A 16,259-nucleotide genomic window follows, 5' to 3' on the forward strand; every position below is an offset into this window, starting at 1 on the left:
TTAGCTTCAGCTGGCAAGCTAACATTAGCCCGCTAACCGACGTTAGCTCCAATGTCGGTCCCGCTGTCGTCTTCCTCTCGCGGTGAAGTGCGGAGACAATCGATAATTTCAAGATGCCTTTGGACAAACTGAGGAAGGCCCAAGTGATGTCTCTGGCTGTGGATGAGTTCACCGAAAACAGTGATTTTTTGATGGGGAATGTTTTTGTGAGGTTCTGCTTGGACTAATTCCCATGGAGGGACATACTTACCGGTGACTTTCTTTTCACCAAAATCGTTTCATTCTTTGAAGTGAAAAACTTGGATTTGGCGCGCGTCAACCTGTTGGTGACTGATGGTGCACCCTCTATGGCGGGCAGGGAGCAGGGGCTAGCTGCGAGGATGGCAGCCGTGGCTCCGCAGATGAGATCACCTCATTGTCTCATCCACCAGAGCCTCCTGTGTGCCAAGCTCAGAGGTGAGTGAGTGGAAAGAGGCCATGGACTCTGTCATAGCCATCTTCAAGTTTATCCGGTCAACTTCCACTTTACAGCACCGCCTTTTCCGCAAGCTAATAGCTGACATGTCTGCTGAATATAAAGATTTGCTCATTCACAATGACATTAGATGGCTTGGCAAAAGAAACGCATTGAGCAAGTTTCTGTCTCTGATGGAAAATTATGAGTTTAATGCCACCGGTTGCTTTTTGAGCGACGTTTTCCACCATTTGAACCAACTCAACTTGGAGTTGCAGTCCAGGGATAAAACAGCCGCTGAGCTTGAGGAGAGGCTTCATGATTTTCAAAGGAAGCTCTCACTTTTCTCTGTTGATCTTTGTCCTGGGAAGAGGCTCCACTTCCCCACATTGAGGAGTTCTGGCCTACAAATTACAGAAATGATGTCAGGCTTCATTGACTCGTTGAAAAACATCTTTGCCTCAAAGTTTCATGATTTTAGCATCCCCAGTGGAATTATGACACTTGTTCTGTGAACATTCAATCTCACTTTGCATTGAAAGGAAAGGAGCTTTTAGTTTGGTTTGGTTCAACATACACTTGTGAGTCACCATTCTCCTACATGAATGCCATTAAAACTCACTATCGCATAGCCCTTTTACTGACCAGCATCTATATGACTGGATGCGCATTGCCCTGACAACTTATAAACCTGACTTCACTGCTCGTGCCTAGTCAAAAAGATGCCATTTCTCTCATTCGATGGCAAATGTAGGCAAATTACATGCAAGTTAATAGGCATGTTAGTCAAGCAAGTAATTAAGGATAATTTTTGTAACAGTATGATGTAATTATGATGTTATTCACCTCATTAATTGTCATGCATTTTTATGTTGTAATTCAATTCAGAGGCCTACTCTGCAGTTTTGTTTTGTATTTGTTGGTGAACTGGGAAGTTGTTTGCCAGTTAAATGAATGAAATTCTAAACAACTGATACAGTTTACCTGAACTGAGTGATGAAATTTGAAACACATTTCCTTGATCCACTTTTAAGTTGTTGCATTCTTTTTAGTTCCATGCAATGCACTTTGTTGGTGGAGATACATTTGATTCGGCCTGTCACTCAATCAGTTTAATCTTGAATAAAGAGGATAAAGACCATTAAAGTTGTGTTGGTACAGCTATGTACAATAAAGTGCATGTTTTTGTTAGTCAATTGCATTTCTCAAATTGTCTGTTAATATGGCTTGGTTATTGCTCACCTGGTTTGATTTTTGAATCCTTGGTCTTATTCAGCCTCTTGGGTATATGTTGTTAACCTCTTACAAAATACAATATATTGACTCCTTCAGAATGTTGAACCTTGTAAAACACTTGGAGAAATGATGCATCACTGCAAGTATTAGGACAAAACATTAATCCCACAAGAGAATCTATAACACGTGATAATGAAATACAATATGAAAGATTCCTTTCTTTATTCATTTTGAATGGTCCTGGTAAAATAAGAGTGCATCTATCAGACGAATCTCTATTAAAACTATTAATTCAACAACACATTGGCAGGATACACTGTCCTCTGAACACTGTCATCAGAACATGGTTTCTGAGGCATCGTGTGTGAAGCACCGAGGGTGGGAGCTCTGCAACTTCATTACATGGAAGATCAACACGTGACATTGATGAAGTAAATACATCCAAATACTGATCCAAATTTCTAACAGAGAGAATTAAAGTGGAGGAAATAGGGTCTGCGCAGTTCCTGTTTTACAGTCACCTTAAAAGGCTTAAGAGATCAATTCTTACTATGGTGTATATACATGTACCCTCGGACAAGTGAGTATGTTCCCTTTTGTGTATATGGAAAGGAGGCTTACACACATTTGAAGGGAAATAATTCATATTTAGGGGACAGGAGAACAAGTATATGATTACATGTACAAAATTAAAGAGACAAATTGACAAAGACCTGGAGAGAGAGCTCTCACTGACCTATATGAAAGTACACTCAAAGTCTATTAGGTTGATTGAGACAGATTTCTTCTGAATGTCTCTCCCTGTCCTCTTGGAGACGAGTCCCACAAACGGCTCTTGTTCCTCTTGATTCAGAAGAAGCAGCAGAACACAGGAATCTGAGATTAGAGGTTGGATAAATACAGTCTCTGATATATGATGTCAAGTGTTTATGAAGATAGGCTTGGAAATATTTGCGAACAAATCTACTCAGTACTTGTGTTAAACAAATAAAGTGTTCAATCACATAAACCTAGGCTTCTAAATTTAAATATCAGAGGTCGGGTTGTAACAATTCATCTTGCTGTAAAGGAGCACGGGTGGATCTGTCACGCTGTGTTCGGCGCCCCGACTGACCATCTTAGAACAAACGAATGAACATGAAATAATATATATAATAACGAAATTGTAACAATTGTATAAATTGTGTTCCTTCAATTAAGTCAGGTCCAGGGATCAGAAGAGCCGGCTGCAGGACCTGATCTCTCGCTAAGATCCTCACTGATCTGGAGCTGATGTCCTGTGCAGATAAAAGTACAGAGTGCAACCTTTTATCCTCGTAACGTTCGGGATTTACACTCACCGGGGATTTGTATAAGGCCCTCCCTCGACTCAGATTCGGCAAATCAGATCACTTCAGTTTTCCCTACCTTCCTATAGGCAGAAACTCAAACGTGACATACCGGTGACACACCATTCAGTGGTGGACCGACCAATATCGACAGGAAACTGCTAAACTGTGTTGGAACCCTCTGCGACAATGTGAACATCACATCTGAATAACATGGGAGCGGAAAGGAGGCGCACAGGTTTGCTCGGGGCTGCGCATCGCTCGGGGAAACACACCGGGAAATGATTTTAAACGAAATTAATGACATATTATATATCAATTATCAAATATCTGTCCCGTACTATAGAGTTCCCTGCTGTTCCCCCGGAGTTAAAATTGCCGAGTTTTTCCCCTCGCATGATTAAATGCCCCCCTCCCACACAAACACACTACTGGCACACAAGCAGTCAGACAGAGAAAGAGAGAGAGGGGGGGTGCTATGAAGACCATCATAATTTACCACGAACCCCTACATTGAACGGAGCATATACAACCGGAGCGGAGAAAGCAGAATCACGGGCCGGCAGCCAGGCTGCTGCACGCCAGAGAGTTGCGCGACTCTTCCGCATCTGGCGACAACTCGAAGAAAAAGAGCTGACGCAGAAAGCATCGGTGCAGAGCGCGATCACAGCCGAAGTGAACAGCGCCACTGAGTTCCATGGCTTGAACACGGCGGGACGCGCCCTGTTGCCAGTTAGACTGCATGTCAGAACGACTCCGTGTAAAGTGTCGTGAGATCGGTTGTTGAGGTTCCAGCCCGGTTTGGTTAAAACTCCCGAATTCTATATTTCCCGAATCCAAAGTCTACCTCCTGTGGAGACACCTTTGTTTCAATCATTATAGTCTCCGTCTATTCTCTCTGTGCTCCCCGTGTCGGTCTATCAGCACCGGTCACCATGTACGACATGAAGTATTGTGAACTCAGTGTGTTGATATCAATCCTCTATCCAACACGCGGCTGTAGACCCGCTCCGTCTTCCTCTGTCTCCGACGCGTCGCTCTCCAGAGCCACCGACTCGCGCTAGTTCGCTCCGACCAAACAGTACGCAGAACCAATGCGGATTCAACAGTTTACCTTCGGGAAGCGTCTCTCCAGACACGCCCCCCTGTGTGCCTCCGCCTCTCCAGACACGCCGCCCTTCGATCTGATTTGCCAAATGTTGGTCGATGGTCGAGGGAGGGCCTTACACAAATTCCGAATGTTAAATCCCGAGCATTACCTGTATAAAGCTTGCACTCTGCAGTCTGTCAGCGCGGGACATCAGCTCCTGTGGGAACACGCGAGAAAAGCGATGATGGAAGTGACACTGATGGGATCGGTCCCAGAATGTCCCCGTGGTTAACTCTGAGGCTTCAGGGGGGGCGAACGGCAAAACAGAAAACCCAAACCACCTGAAGGGAACAACTTTAACTAACCTACTGAAATTAAAGGAACCAAAAGACATGTTCCTAACCTGGGTCCTCATCCAGAAACAGGAGAAAACATGGGTTCAACTCAAATGATACCCACCCCCCAAACCGGGCTGGAACATCACCAACAGATCTTAACATTACAAAAAGGCAGTCTGACTTTTTGTAATGTGATGGTGTTTACGGAGACTTGGCTCGATCCCGGACTCCGCAATGGTTCCCGAGGGGGTCTCCATTCACCGCCAGGACCGGACAACAAACTCGGGGAAGAGCAAGGGAGGAGATGTCTGCTGCATGGAGAACAATGTGTGGTGCTCAGATGTGGAGATTATCTCTTCGGGCTGTTCTCCGGACCTGGAGCAGCTGTCCTAGGCGGGCTGCGAACACACTCGACCATGTTCATACTCCCTACAGGAATGCGCATAAGTGGTGCTATGAAGACCATCATCATCTACCATTGAACGGAGCAAACAACATCCAGCGGAGAAAGCAGAATCACGGGCTGACCGGCGCGGGGGAAATGTGCGGTCGGTGTGAACCGCCAGGCTGCTGCTCACCAGAGAGTCGCTCTGGGCGGCGCTTCGTGCGCTTCCGCGTCTGGTGTGAACACAGCGATCATTGCTGCCGGTCACAACTGTTCCTTGTAAAGTGTCTTAAGATCTGTTGGTGATGTTCCAGCCCGGTTTGGGGGGTGGGTATCATTTGAGTTGAACCCATGTTTTCTCCTGTTTCTGGATGAGGACCCAGATTAGGAACATGTATTTTGGTTCCTTTAATTTCAGTAGGTTAGTTTAAGTTGTTCCCTTCAGGTGGTTTGGGTTTTCTGTTTTGCTGTTTGCCCCCCCTGAAGCCTCAGAGTTAACCACGGGGACATTCTGGGACCGATCCCATCAGTGTCGCTTCCATCATCGTTTTGCTCGCGTGTTCCCACAGGAGCTGATGTCCTGCGCGGATGCAACTTTCGTCCGTCCGCTCGCTTTATTCTCCCAGTAGACCGGCAGCGAGGACATCTCGTAAAACCCACAGCGCGAGTGTGACGCGGTCTGTTACAGTGAAACTTCCGCACTGTAAACAATTGTCATGTAAATGAACTTGTCTGTTTATTATTGTTTTAAATGAAATTCAACATAATCTCAAATACTGTACAATGTAACTGAATGTAATAGCAGCATGATGACAGTCAATTCCTATGAATTAAACACCTCTTTAATAAAACCTTGGTTCCTGTGTTGATGTGATATTCTGAACAACGTCTACTGAATGAATGATTTCGGTTGATGAAATGCGCCAACTGAAATACTTGCAGATTTTTTGATAGAAAAAAAGTTGTCCATTACAGATGTAGATTTCGGAACATGACAGTTATCAGTCTGTTCACTGCATGTGATAAAACTAATGAACCTTGTAAAACACTTGAAGAAATTATGCATCTGGACACTGCAAACATTAGGACAAAACATTAATCCCACAAAGAGACTCTATAACACGTGATAATGAAATACAATATGAAAGATTCCTTTCTTTATTCATTTTGAATGGTCCTGGTAAAATAAGAGTTCCCTGATGTTCCCCCGGAGTAAATATTTCCGAGTATTCCCCCCCGCCTGATTAAGTGCCCCCCCCCCCCCCCCCCCCCATCCCCAAACCCACACACACAAACACACTACAAGCACACAAGCAGTCAGACAGAGAAAGAGAGAGAGAGGGGGGGGGGGGGGGGGGGCTATGTAGACCATCATCATTTACCATGAACCCCTACATTGAACGGAGCATATACAACCGGAGCGGAGAAAGCAGAATCACGGGCCGGCAGCCAGGCTGCTGCGCAACAGAGAGTTGCACGACGCTTCCGCATCTGGCGACAACGCGAAGAAAAAGAGCTGACGCAGAAAGCATCGGTGCAGAGCGCGATCACAGCCGAAGTGAACAGCGCCACTGAGTTCCATGGCGTGGATCCGGCGGGACGCGCCCTGTTGCCAGTCAGAATGCCGGTCAGAACGACTCCGTGTAAAGTGTCGTGAGATCGGTTGTTGAGGTTCCAGCCCGGTTTGGTTAAAACTCCCGAATTCTATATTTCCCGAATCCAAAGTCTACCTCCTGTGGAGACACCTTTGTTTCAATCATTATAGTCTCCGTCTATTCTCTCTGTGCTCCCCGTGTCGGTCTATCAGCACCGGTCACCATGTACGACATGAAGTATTGTGAACTCAGTGTGTTGATATCAATCCTCTATCCAACACGCGGCTGTAGACCCGCTCCGTCTTCCTCTGTGTCCGACGCGTCGCTCTCTAGAGCCGCCGACACGCGCTGGTTCGCTCCGACCAAACAGTACGCAGAACCAATGCGGATTCAACAGTTTACCTTCGAGAAGCGTCTCTCCAGACACGCCCCCCTGTGTGCCTCCGCCTCTCCAGACACGCCGCCCTTCGATCTGATTTGCCAAATGTTGGTCGATGGTCGAGGGAGGGCCTTACACAAATTCCGAATGTTAAATCCCGAGCATTACCTGTATAAAGCTTGCACTCTGCAGTCTGTCAGCGCAGGACATCAGCTCCTGTGGGGACACGCGAGCAAAGCGATGATGGAAGTGACACTGATGGGATCGGTCCCAGAATGTCCCCGTGGTTAACTCTGAGGCTTCAGGGGGGGCGAACAGCAAAACAGAAAACCCAAACCACCTGAAGGGAACAACTTTAACTAACCTACTGAAATTAAAGGAACCAAAAGACATGTTCCTAACCTGGGTCCTCATCCAGAAACAGGAGAAAACATGGGTTCAACTCAAATGATACCCACCCCCCAAACCGGGCTGGAACATCAATAACAGATCTTAACATTACAAAAAGGCAGTCTGACTTTTTGTAATGTGATGGTGTTCACGGAGACTTGGCTCGATCCCGGACTCCGCAATGGTTCCCGAGGGGGTCTCCATTCACCGCCAGGACCGGACAACAAACTCGGGGAAGAGCAAGGGAGGAGGTGTCTGCTGCATGGAGAACAATGTGTGGTGCTCAGATGTGGAGATTATTTCTTCGGGCTGTTCTCCGGACCTGGAGCAGCTCGTGATCAGATGCCCACCTTATTACATCCCGAGGGAGTTTACATCGGTTGTTATAACAGCGGTGCACATTCTGCCACATAACGACGTCAGACCCTGGACGAGCTGCATGCGGTTATCAACAGGACTGAGACATCACGGCCCGAGGCTGCGGGTATGGTGGCCGATGATTTTAACAACGCAAAGATGAGGAAAGTCCTGCAGCGATACCATCATAACATAAGCTGTCCTAGGCGGGCTGCGAACCCACTCGACCATGTTCACACTCCCTACAGGAATGCGCATAAGTGGTGCTATGAAGACCATCATCATCTACCATTGAACGGAGCAAACAACATCCAGCGGAGAAAGCAGAATCACGGGCTGACCGGCGCGAGGGAAATGTGCGGTCGGTGTGAACCGCCAGGCTGCTGCTCACCAGAGAGTCGCTCTGGGCGGCGCTTCGTGCGCTTCCGCGTCTGGTGTGAACACAGCGATCATTGCTGCCGGTCACAACTGTTCCCTGTAAAGTGTTTTAAGATCTGTTGGTGATGTTCCAGCCCGGTTTGGGGGGTGGGTATCCTTTGAGTTGAACCCATGTTTTCTCCTGTTTCTGGATGAGGACCCAGGTTAGGAACATGTCTTTTGGTTCCTTTAATTTCAGTAGGTTAGTTTAAGTTGTTCCCTTCAGGTGGTTTGGGTTTTCTGTTTTGCTGTTCGCCCCCCCTGAAGCCTCAGAGTTAACCACGGGGACATTCTGGGACCGATCCCATCAGTGTCGCTTCCATCATCGCTTTGCTCGCGTGTTCCCACAGGAGCTGATGTCCTGCGCGGATGCAACTTTCGTCCGTCCGCTCGCTTTATTCTCCCAGTAGACCGGCGGCGAGGACATCGCGTAAAACCCACAGCGCGAGTGTGACGCGGTCTGTTACAGTGAAACTTCCGCACTGTAAACAATTGTCATGTAAATGAACTTGTCTGTTTATTATTGGTTTAAATGAAATTCAACATAATCTCAAATACTGTACAATGTAACTGAATGTAATAGCAGCATGATGACAGTCAATTCCTATGAATTAAACTCCTCTTTAATAAAACCTTGGTTCCTGTGTTGATGTGATATTCTGAACAACGTCTACTGAATGAATGATTTCGGTTGATGAAATGCGCCAACTGAAATACTTGCAGATTTTTTGATAGAAAAAAAGTTGTCCATTACAGATGTAGATTTCGGAACATGACAGTTATCAGTCTGTTCACTGCATGTGATAAAACTAATGAACCTTGTAAAACACTTGAAGAAATTATGCATCTGGACACTGCAAGTATTAGGACAAAACATTAATCCCACAAAGAGACTCTATAACACGTGATAATGAAATACAATATGAAAGATTCCTTTCTTTATTCATTTTGAATGGTCCTGGTAAAATAAGAGTTCCCTGATGTTCCCCCGGAGTAAATATTTCCGAGTATTCCCCCCCGCCTGATTAAGTGCCCCCCCCCCCCCCCCATCCCCAAACCCACACACACAAACACACTACAAGCACACAAGCAGTCAGACAGAGAAAGAGAGAGAGAGAGGGGGGGGGGGGGGGGCTATGTAGACCATCATCATTTACCACGAACCCCTACATTGAACGGAGCATATACAACTGGAGCGGAGAAAGCAGAATCACGGGCCGACAGCCAGGCTGCTGCGCGCCAGAGAGTTGCGCGACGCTTCCGCATCTGGCGACAACTCGAAGAAAAAAGAGCTGACGCAGAAAGCATCGGTGCAGAGCGCGATCACAGCCGAAGTGAACAGCGCCACTGAGTTCCATGGCGTGGATCCGGCGGGACGCGCCCTGTTGCCAGTCAGAATGCCGGTCAGAACGAATCCGTGTAAAGTGTCGTGAGATCGGTTGTTGATGTTCCAGCCCGGTTTGGTAAAAACTCCCGAATTCTATATTTCCCAAATACAAAGTCTACCTCCTGTGGAGATACCTTTGTTTCAAACATTATAGTCTCCGTCTCTTCTCTCTGTGCTCCCCGTGTCGGTCTATCAGCACCGGTCACCATGTACGACATCAAGTGTTGTGAACTCAGTGGTTTGATATCAATCCTCTTTCCAACACGCGGCTGTAGACCCGCTCCGTCTTCCTCTGTCTCCGACGCGTCGCTCTCCAGAGCCGCTGTCACGCGCTAGTTCGCTCCGACCGAAAATTACACAGAAGAACCAATGTGATTTCAACAGTTTACCTTCGTGAAGCGTCTCTCCAGACACGCCCCCCTGTGTGCCTCCGCCTCTCCAGACACGCCGCCCTTCGATCTGATTTGCCAAATGTTGGTCGATGGTCGAGGGAGGGCCTTACACAAATTCCGAATGTTAAATCCCGAGCATTACCTGTATAAAGCTTGCACTCTGCAGTCTGTCAGCGCGGGACATCAGCTCCTGTGGGAACACGCGAGAAAAGCGATGATGGAAGTGACACTGATGGGATCGGTCCCAGAATGTCCCCGTGGTTAACTCTGAGGCTTCAGGGGGGGCGAACAGCAAAACAGAAAACCCAAACCACCTGAAGGGAACAACTTTAACTAACCTACTGAAATTAAAGGAACCAAAAGACATGTTCCTAACCTGGGTCCTCATCCAGAAACAGGAGAAAACATGGGTTCAACTCAAATGATACCCAACCCCCAAACCGGGCTGGAACATCAATAACAGATCTTAACATTACAAAAAGGCAGTCTGACTTTTTGTAATGTGATGGTGTTTACGGAGACTTGGCTCGATCCCGGACTCCGCAATGGTTCCCGAGGGGGTCTCCATTCACCGCCAGGACCGGACAACAAACTCGGGGAAGAGCAAGGGAGGAGGTGTCTGCTGCATGGAGAACAATGTGTGGTGCTCAGATGTGGAGATTATTTCTTCGGGCTGTTCTCCGGACCTGGAGCAGCTCGTGATCAGATGCCCACCTAATTACATCCCGAGGGAGTTTACATCGGTCGTTATAACAGCGGTGCACATTCTGCCACATAACGACGTCAGACCCTGGACGAGCTGCATGCGGTTATCAACAGGACTGAGACATCACGGCCCGAGGCTGCGGGTATGGTGGCCGATGATTTTAACAACGCAAAGATGAGGAAAGTCCTGCAGCGATACCATCATAACATAAGCTGTCCTAGGCGGGCTGCGAACCCACTCGACCATGTTCACACTCCCTACAGGAATGCGCATAAGTGGTGCTATGAAGACCATCATCATCTACCATTGAACGGAGCAAACAACATCCAGCGGAGAAAGCAGAATCACGGGCTGACCGGCGCGAGGGAAATGTGCGGTCGGTGTGAACCGCCAGGCTGCTGCTCACCAGAGAGTCGCTCTGGGCGGCGCTTCGTGCGCTTCCGCGTCTGGTGTGAACACAGCGATCATTGCTGCCGGTCACAACTGTTCCTTGTAAAGTGTTTTAAGATCTGTTGGTGATGTTCCAGCCCGGTTTGGGGGGTGGGTATCCTTTGAGTTGAACCCATGTTTTCTCCTGTTTCTGGATGAGGACCCAGGTTAGGAACATGTCTTTTGGTTCCTTTAATTTCAGTAGGTTAGTTTAAGTTGTTCCCTTCAGGTGGTTTGGGTTTTCTGTTTTGCTGTTCGCCCCCCCTGAAGCCTCAGAGTTAACCACGGGGACATTCTGGGACCGATCCCATCAGTGTCGCTTCCATCATCGCTTTGCTCGCGTGTTCCCACAGGAGCTGATGTCCTGCGCGGATGCAACTTTCGTCCGTCCGCTCGCTTTATTCTCCCAGTAGACCGGCAGCGAGGACATCGCGTAAAACCCACAGCGCGAGTGTGACGCGGTCTGTTACAGTGAAACTTCCGCACTGTAAACAATTGTCATGTAAATGAACTTGTCTGTTTATTATTGTTTTAAATGAAATTCAACATAATCTCAAATACTGTACAATGTAACTGAATGTAATAGCAGCATGATGACAGTCAATTCCTATGAATTAAACTCCTCTTTAACAAAACCTTGGTTCCTGTGTTGATGTGATATTCTGAACAACGTCTACTGAATGAATGATTTCGGTTGATGAAATGCGCCAACTGAAATACTTGCAGATTTTTTGATAGAAAAAAAGTTGTCCATTACAGATGTAGATTTCGGAACATGACAGTTATCAGTCTGTTCACTGCATGTGATAAAACTAATGAACCTTGTAAAACACTTGAAGAAATGATGGATCTGGACACTGCAAACATTAGGACAAAACATTAATCCCACAAAGAGACTCTATAACACGTGATAATGAAATACAATATGAAAGATTCCTTTCTTTATTCATTTTGAATGGTCCTGGTAAAATAAGAGTTCCCTGATGTTCCCCCGGAGTAAATATTTCCGAGTATTCCCCCCCGCCTGATTAAGTGCCCCCCCCCCCCCCCCCCCATCCCCAAACCCACACACACAAACACACTACAAGCGCACAAGCAGTCAGACAGAGAAAGAGAGAGAGAGAGGGGGGGGGGGGGGGGTATGTAGACCATCATCATTTACCACGAACCCCTACATTGAACGGAGCATATACAACTGGAGCGGAGAAAGCAGAATCACGGGCCGACAGCCAGGCTGCTGAGCGCCAGAGAGTTGCGCGACGCTTCCGCATCTGGCGACGACTCGAAGAAAAAGAGCTGACGCAGAAAGCATCGGTGCAGAGCGCGATCACAGCCGAAGTGAACAGCGCCAATGAGTTCCATGGCGTGGATCCGGCGGGACGCGCCCTTTTGCCAGTCAGAATGCCGGTCAGAACGACTCCGTGTAAAGTGTCGTGAGATCGGTTGTTGAGGTTCCAGCCCGGTTTGGTTAAAACTCCCGAATTCTATATTTCCCGAATCCAAAGTCTACCTCCTGTGGAGACACCTTTGTTTCAATCATTATAGTCTCCGTCTATTCTCTCTGTGCTCCCCGTGTCGGTCTATCAGCACCGGTCACCATGTACGACATGAAGTATTGTGAACTCAGTGTGTTGATATCAATCCTCTATCCAACACGCGGCTGTAGACCCGCTCCGTCTTCCTCTGTCTCCGACGCGTCAGTCTCCAGAGCCACCGACTCGCGCTAGTTCGCTCCGACCAAACAGTACGCAGAACCAATGCGGATTCAACAGTTTACCTTCGGGAAGCGTCTCTCCAGACACGCCCCCCTGTGTGCCTCCGCCTCTCCAGACACGCCGTCCTTCGATCTGATTTGCCAAATGTTGGTCGATGGTCGAGGGAGGGCCTTACACAAATTCCGAATGTTAAATCCCGAGCATTACCTGTATAAAGCTTGCACTCTGCAGTCTGTCAGCGCAGGACATCAGCTCCTGTGGGAACACGCGAGAAAAGCGATGATGGAAGTGACACTGATGGGATCGGTCCCAGAATGTCCCCGTGGTTAACTCTGAGGCTTCAGGGGGGGCGAACAGCAAAACAGAAAACCCAAACCACCTGAAGGGAACAACTTAAACTAACCTACTGAAATTAAAGGAACCAAAAGACATGTTCCTAACCTGGGTCCTCATCCAGAAACAGGAGAAAACATGGGTTCAACTCAAATGATACCCACCCCCCAAACCGGGCTGGAACATCACCAACAGATCTTAACATTACAAAAAGGCAGTCTGACTTTTTGTAATGTGATGGTGTTCACGGAGACTTGGCTCGATCCCGGACTCCGCAATGGTTCCCGAGGGGGTCTCCATTCACCGCCAGGACCGGACAACAAACTCGGGGAAGAGCAAGGGAGGAGGTGTCTGCTGCATGGAGAACAATGTGTGGTGCTCAGATGTGGAGATTATTTCTTCGGGCTGTTCTCCGGACCTGGAGCAGCTCGTGATCAGATGCCCACCTTATTACATCCCGAGGGAGTTTACATCGGTCGTTATAACAGCGGTGCACATTCTGCCACATAACGACGTCAGACCCTGGACGAGCTGCATGCGGTTATCAACAGGACTGAGACATCACGGCCCGAGGCTGCGGGTATGGTGGCCGATGATTTTAACAACGCAAAGATGAGGAAAGTCCTGCAGCGATACCATCATAACATAAGCTGTCCTAGGCGGGCTGCGAACCCACTCGACCATGTTCACACTCCCTACAGGAATGCGCATAAGTGGTGCTATGAAGACCTTCATCATCTACCATTGAACGGAGCAAACAACATCCAGCGGAGAAAGCAGAATCACGGGCTGACCGGCGCGAGGGAAATGTGCGGTCGGTGTGAACCGCCAGGCTGCTGCTCACCAGAGAGTCGCTCTGGGCGGCGCTTCGTGCGCTTCCGCGTCTGGTGTGAACACAGCGATCATTGCTGCCGGTCACAACTGTTCCTTGTAAAGTGTTTTAAGATCTGTTGGTGATGTTCCAGCCCGGTTTGGGGGGTGGGTATCCTTTGAGTTGAACCCATGTTTTCTCCTGTTTCTGGATGAGGACCCAGGTTAGGAACATGTCTTTTGGTTCCTTTAATTTCAGTAGGTTAGTTTAAGTTGTTCCCTTCAGGTGGTTTGGGTTTTCTGTTTTGCTGTTCGCCCCCCCTGAAGCCTCAGAGTTAACCACGGGGACATTCTGGGACCGATCCCATCAGTGTCGCTTCCATCATCGCTTTGCTCGCGTGTTCCCACAGGAGCTGATGTCCTGCGCGGATGCAACTTTCGTCCGTCCGCTCGCTTTATTCTCCCAGTAGACCGGCAGCGAGGACATCGCGTAAAACCCACAGCGCGAGTGTGACGCGGTCTGTTACAGTGAAACTTCCGCACTGTAAACAATTGTCATGTAAATGAACTTGTCTGTTTATTATTGTTTTAAATGAAATTCAACATAATCTCAAATACTGTACAATGTAACTGAATGTAATAGCAGCATGATGACAGTCAATTCCTATGAATTAAACTCCTCTTTAACAAAACCTTGGTTCCTGTGTTGATGTGATATTCTGAACAACGTCTACTGAATGAATGATTTCGGTTGATGAAATGCGCCAACTGAAATACTTGCAGATTTTTTGATAGAAAAAAAGTTGTCCATTACAGATGTAGATTTCGGAACATGACAGTTATCAGTCTGTTCACTGCATGTGATAAAACTAATGAACCTTGTAAAACACTTGAAGAAATGATGGATCTGGACACTGCAAACATTAGGACAAAACATTAATCCCACAAAGAGACTCTATAACACGTGATAATGAAATACAATATGAAAGATTCCTTTCTTTATTCATTTTGAATGGTCCTGGTAAAATAAGAGTTCCCTGATGTTCCCCCGGAGTAAATATTTCCGAGTATTCCCCCCCGCCTGATTAAGTGCCCCCCCCCCCCCCCCCCATCCCCAAACCCACACACACAAACACACTACAAGCGCACAAGCAGTCAGACAGAGAAAGAGAGAGAGAGAGGGGGGGGGGGGGGGGGGGGGTATGTAGACCATCATCATTTACCACGAACCCCTACATTGAACGGAGCATATACAACTGGAGCGGAGAAAGCAGAATCACGGGCCGACAGCCAGGCTGCTGAGCGCCAGAGAGTTGCGCGACGCTTCCGCATCTGGCGACGACTCGAAGAAAAAGAGCTGACGCAGAAAGCATCGGTGCAGAGCGCGATCACAGCCGAAGTGAACAGCGCCACTGAGTTCCATGGCGTGGATCCGGCGGGACGCGCCCTTTTGCCAGTCAGAATGCCGGTCAGAACGACTCCGTGTAAAGTGTCGTGAGATCGGTTGTTGAGGTTCCAGCCCGGTTTGGTTAAAACTCCCGAATTCTATATTTCCCGAATCCAAAGTCTACCTCCTGTGGAGACACCTTTGTTTCAATCATTATAGTCTCCGTCTATTCTCTCTGTGCTCCCCGTGTCGGTCTATCAGCACCGGTCACCATGTACGACATGAAGTATTGTGAACTCAGTGTGTTGATATCAATCCTCTATCCAACACGCGGCTGTAGACCCGCTCCGTCTTCCTCTGTCTCCGACGCGTCAGTCTCCAGAGCCACCGACTCGCGCTAGTTCGCTCCGACCAAACAGTACGCAGAACCAATGCGGATTCAACAGTTTACCTTCGGGAAGCGTCTCTCCAGACACGCCCCCCTGTGTGCCTCCGCCTCTCCAGACACGCCGCCCTTCGATCTGATTTGCCAAATGTTGGTCGATGGTCGAGGGAGGGCCTTACACAAATTCCGAATGTTAAATCCCGAGCATTACCTGTATAAAGCTTGCACTCTGCAGTCTGTCAGCGCAGGACATCAGCTCCTGTGGGAACACGCGAGAAAAGCGATGATGGAAGTGACACTGATGGGATCGGTCCCAGAATGTCCCCGTGGTTAACTCTGAGGCTTCAGGGGGGGCGAACAGCAAAACAGAAAACCCAAACCACCTGAAGGGAACAACTTAAACTAACCTACTGAAATTAAAGGAACCAAAAGACATGTTCCTAACCTGGGTCCTCATCCAGAAACAGGAGAAAACATGGGTTCAACTCAAATGATACCCACCCCCCAAACCGGGCTGGAACATCACCAACAGATCTTAACATTACAAAAAGGCAGTCTGACTTTTTGTAATGTGATGGTGTTCACGGAGACTTGGCTCGATCCCGGACTCCGCAATGGTTCCCGAGGGGGTCTCCATTCACCGCCAGGACCGGACAACAAACTCGGGGAAGAGCAAGGGAGGAGGTGTCTGCTGCATGGAGAACAATGTGTGGTGCTCAGATGTGGAGATTATTTCTTCGGGCTGT

This window comes from Platichthys flesus, chromosome 9 (assembly GCF_949316205.1).
Source record: "Platichthys flesus chromosome 9, fPlaFle2.1, whole genome shotgun sequence".
NCBI classification, from domain to species: Eukaryota; Metazoa; Chordata; class Actinopteri; order Pleuronectiformes; family Pleuronectidae; genus Platichthys; species Platichthys flesus.